This window comes from Rhinopithecus roxellana, chromosome 8 (genome assembly GCF_007565055.1).
Source record: "Rhinopithecus roxellana isolate Shanxi Qingling chromosome 8, ASM756505v1, whole genome shotgun sequence".
Taxonomy (NCBI): domain Eukaryota; kingdom Metazoa; phylum Chordata; class Mammalia; order Primates; family Cercopithecidae; genus Rhinopithecus; species Rhinopithecus roxellana.
The window spans coordinates 82,324,102-82,329,335 of record NC_044556.1 but is presented as its reverse complement, the minus strand read 5'-3'; positions in this window follow the sequence as shown (position 1 = coordinate 82,329,335).

Genomic DNA, 5,234 nt, shown 5'->3' with positions numbered 1-5,234 from the left:
CATATGTCTCACTTGTTTTGTGATCTCTCTTTCAAGAAGGACACAGCTCCTCTTGAAAGATTTATTTTTCCCATTGAAAACAGAGGTCTTCTAACATTTCAATTAACTTAGTTGTCAGATCAGCTCTAAATACATTCCCTGTTTAATGTTACCCATTGTTAGGGTGTGAAATAAAAAAGAAAACTCAAAAGAGCATATAGGCTCACCACAAATACAAGCGAACAGATTTATTCAGTGCACAAACACTTTAACTTTTAGTCTCTTCTCATTTACCTATAGCAATTACCAATTCTTTCAAGTATCTAAATGTAAATCATGATTCCTGTTAAGGGCCCTTTTAGTCTTTGAACAGGGCAAAACAGCATGCATTAAATATTTGTTGAAGAGATGAATAAAATAAAACACGTAAGTAAAGGACACACATGCACATAGACACACACATACCAAATATTGTTGAATTAAAACCAGAAAGAAACTCTAACAGGGATTAAACCTTGTGCTTATTTTTTCTGGGAGAGGGGGAGATTGATTGGAAAACAATGTAATATGTTCCATTTAAAATTTTGGTATATGGCATTTTCTAACTTAGGAAGCCACAGTGTTCTTGGCCCATCATGACATTGGGTAGCATTAACTGTAAGTTTTGTGCTTCCAAATCACTTTGTAGATTTTAAGAATTTCTTAATACTCTTGTAGCCTGCCTTGCATTTTGATCCTTTATTCTATTTGTCAGGTGCACAAGATTACCTTCCTTTTTTAACCTTCTGTCTCGTCACCAGCACTTCTACTTGGTAGCCATGTACTTGGAAAAAGGCCACATGATCTTTCCTGGCTCCACTCAATGTCTAAGGCACCCTGCTTCCTTTGCTTGCACCCCACAGACTATTTCCCTCATCCTATTTACTGTAGCAAATCTCCCCTTAGTTGATGAGATTGTGTTTATCTCCCTTTAAAACCCTACCTATCCTGAATGGTCTGCCATTGTCTACCTTTAAAATCCTTCCTCTTTCTTCTTCCTCTATTCTCTAAATAATGATGGGGCTAAGTTATACCTAAAGGTCACTTTAACAAAATATTTCCTCAGTACTTTGCAGAAAACACCAAACAAAAATGTCATTTTAAAAGAGGTGTATTTTTTCTTTTAGAATGTAAGTTCCTCAAGAGCAGGGACAATGATTTCTGTATGTTCTGTTGTGCCTAGTACACTGTAAATGCTCAATAAATTTTGATGATGGGAGGCAGTGAGTCTTGATGATAAGGGTGAGAAAGTGAAATCCCAAACATTGTTTTGTTGCTTGTTTTGTTATGACCTCAGATTAAATTGGGAAATATTGGCCCTTTTGAATAATTGTCCCAAATATTACATTCAAATAAAAGTGCAATGGGAAAAAAATAAAGATACAGGGAGTCCTTCCACACCACCAGGCTTTTCCCTTCTGCCAAAAACAAATATTTCCCCCCATATTTTCTACCTATTTTTTATTTCCTAAGCTTAATGTTAACATATTTATTTGCATCTTATAGCCAGTGTTCTTCACTAATATTTATTCATCAGGTTTTTTGGCTTGTAATTCTTTCCGAAGGAAATTTTTAGTCCTATTACTTCCAGATTAAAATATAACTTTTATATATCATTCATAAGACAGATTTCTATGAATTTAAGCAAAATTTATAAAGAGAAAATGGTAATTTTTTAAGATTTCATAGTTCTGAATTTTGTTTAATTTTGTGTTTGTAGTCAGCATTGTCTAGATAATTCTTACCACATTATTATTATTAATCTCACACTTTAAACATTGTTCTGTCTTAAAAATTGATGACTTATTTTATTTAAGCAGTCCCTTTTTGCATCCAGGTGCATAGAATGTTCATCCCATATTTTCTAAACGATCAATACTATGTATTATGGGACTATCATTCGTTCTTGTTGGCAGTGCTATTTTTTTTTCTGCCTGTCAGGATTTCCCTATCCTTTTTTGTCTAGTTCATTTGCAGAATCACTTCACTGACTTCCCCGTTTCTGAAGCATCCATCCATTACAGTACTCATTTCCAATTCCAGGAACAGTCCTATGTCCCAGGTTGGCCAGAGATACCACCCCTTCTCCTGAGTGATTACTTCAGGAATGACTATATTACCCCTTCAGAGACACGGAGTTCTTAGAGGAGAAATCTCTGCATAAACAATGTAGATAGTTAAGTAAAGGTATTTATTGTGAGCCATCTTGCTCACAATATAAAGTTCTTCTCTGTGGAATAATGCCACATAGAGAAAAGCTGAGCGAAGAGAGAGAGTGAGACATGGAGGTGACTATGTGTATATCTAAAACCAGCTTTTTACATAACTGTTTCAGTTATATGTCCTAATATAGACCACTTTTCTTAAACTCAGGTAATACACAACTTCAGAGAGGCCTTCCTTGCCCACAGTAAGTAAACTTTTAGTTATTCTTTTACTACATAGTTTTATAACAAGCATAATACTACTCTGATCTGAATTCTCTCATTTATTTATTTTATTTTTGTAGTCTCTTTGCCCTAGTATAACATAAGCTCCACTTTGGCAGAACCTTTGCTAGCAACATGCCTGGCTTTCAATAAACTGTTGTTGAATGGATAAATGAATGAATAAACCTTGTTTGAGGGGAGTTTCTATAACTAGAAACTGAAAGAACCTGACTAATGCATAGTTTGTTTTTCTAGGTTATAGCAATAACATAAAAATCTACATATGGTTGACCCTATTTTATTAACTTTTTGCATTACTTTTTCTTCACATCATTATGGCTTTTGTCTAATTTTATTCTCTCAAAGGGGTTTTCAAAAGAGTCTTCTAGCAGCATTTTCTGTACCTTAGCTGAACCCTTGGTTTTTGTCTTCATACTGTCACCAGAGTAATATTTATGAGAAAAAAAATGATTATATTAACTCTGTGTGCTCTGATTTTCAGCAGAAATCTTCCAATCTTCAGGTTCTTCAGATGAAATCATATTTCCCGTGGCTTCCACATATCCATGGATAGGAATTAAGAGGGATCCAAGAGCTCTATGTACTTCAAATTAAACCTTGTCTCCTGCAAACTCCACATCCCCACTAACAAGTGAAAATCATGGAACTCTATGCTTCTGGCAAGACTCACACCCTCCCTTTCGAATATTCACACCTCACCTCCACCTGATTTGAGACCAACATTTTATTTTGCCCTTTATCCATTTTCAAATCAGTCATCACAGGACATTCAGAACTCTTAGTTCACCCTTTCCTCTAGATTCTAAACAACTTGATGCCTCCATAAGCAGAAGTACAACAGTCTTATTCTCTCCCCACACCCAGCAATCTTTAAATCACTTTCCTGCTCTATTTTTATTCTTAGAATATACATGTATCATATACTGTCTTTCCTGACAAGAATGAATATAAATTTTCTATCATTGCTTCCCTATTTCTCTAATCCTTCCATTATCTTCTTATAGTCTGGTATAGACACCAGACTCAGACCTGGCCAAACATAGTACTTCATTCTCCTTCCCGAAAGAGATGGCTGTGTATGGTTTGCCTGCCAAAGTTGCCTCTGTTCTAATTCCTGGAGCCCATTAATGTATTGTTCTATGTGGCAAAGGGGAAATAAGGTAACAGATGGAATTAAGCTTGCTAATACATTAATCTTAAAATAGGGAAATTATCCTGGATTATCCAGGTGGGCCCAGTGTAATTGCAAGGGTCATCAAACATGAAAAAAGGAGACAGAAGAGTTCGATCCATGCAATGTGAGTATGGCTTTGAAGATGGTTGAGGGGCCATAAGCCAAGGAACATGGCAGGCTATGGCAGCTGGAAAATGCAAGGAAACAGATCCTCCAGAAAGAAGGTGTCCTCTTGACATCTTGATTTTAGACAAATGAAACCCACTTAAAATTTCTGACCTCCAGAATTGTACATAATATGTGTGTGCTGTTTTAAGCCACTGTTTTTGGTAATTTGTCAAAGCAATTTCTTAGTCCATTTGCTTTGATATAATAAAAAAGTACCTTATTTGTACCTTATAAGATAAAGTATATACTGTATTATGTTATGAACAAGAGAAATGTATTTCCCACAGTTCTGGGGGCGGGAAAGTTCAAGATCAAGGTGCTGGCTTTGACACTGACTCAGTGTCTGGTGAAGGCCCACTTCCTTATAGATGGCACCTTCTTGCTATATTCTCACATGGTGAAGGAGACTAGCAAGCTCTGTGGGGTCTCTTTTGTAAGAGAACTAATCCCATTCATGAAGGCTGTGCCTTCATGACCTCATCACATCTCAAAGTTCTCACCTCTTAATATTATCACCTTTGGGGTTACGTTCAACATATAAAGTTTGGGAGGATAAAAAAAATCAGACCATAGCGAGCAGCAATAGGAAACTAATATATCATGTGGCCCCAAAGGGCCAGTGTTTCATGAAAATATTTATCATATTGATATATTGATAATGTAAGAGAAGAGAACTCTCTTGAGTAAGATCCCAAGATGTAAGAACTATAAGGCTGAAGCCACCAGGAACCTTTTTCCACCACAGGAAAAAACAAATAAACTCATTCAAGAATTTAACCCACACAAGGATGTCACATACAAGAGAATAAGCTCTGAGTAAATATTTTGTGTATATTGGACTTTTTCCGTTACGTGAGTCAATGTGTCTTTTTTATCTTAAGCTAGTTTGAGTCACATTTTTGCCAGTTTAACACACAAAATAATTATTAAGGAATATAATCTTATACTTCCTTGATTATGCCTTTTATCTCCTAAAATATTTCTATATACACATAAAGATTTTGCTTGACTCTCCTCTCTCAGTAAGGTTTCCCTGACTCGCACAAGTAGATTTATCATATTGATATATTGATAATGCAAGAGAAGAGAACTCTCTTGAGTAAGATCCCAAGATGTAAGAACTATAAGGCTGAAGCCACCAGGAACCTTTTTCCACCACAGGAAAAAACAAATAAACTCATTCAAGAATTTAACCCACACAAGGATGTCACATACAAGAGAACAAGCTCTGAGTAAATATTTTGTGTATATTGGACTTTTTCCGTTACGTGAGTCAATGTGTCTTTTTTATCTTAAGCTAGTTTGAGTCACATTTTTGCCAGTTTAACACACAAAATAATTATTAAGGAATATAATCTTATACTTCCTTGATTATGCCTTTTATCTCCTAAAATATTTCTATATACACATAAAGATTTTGCTTG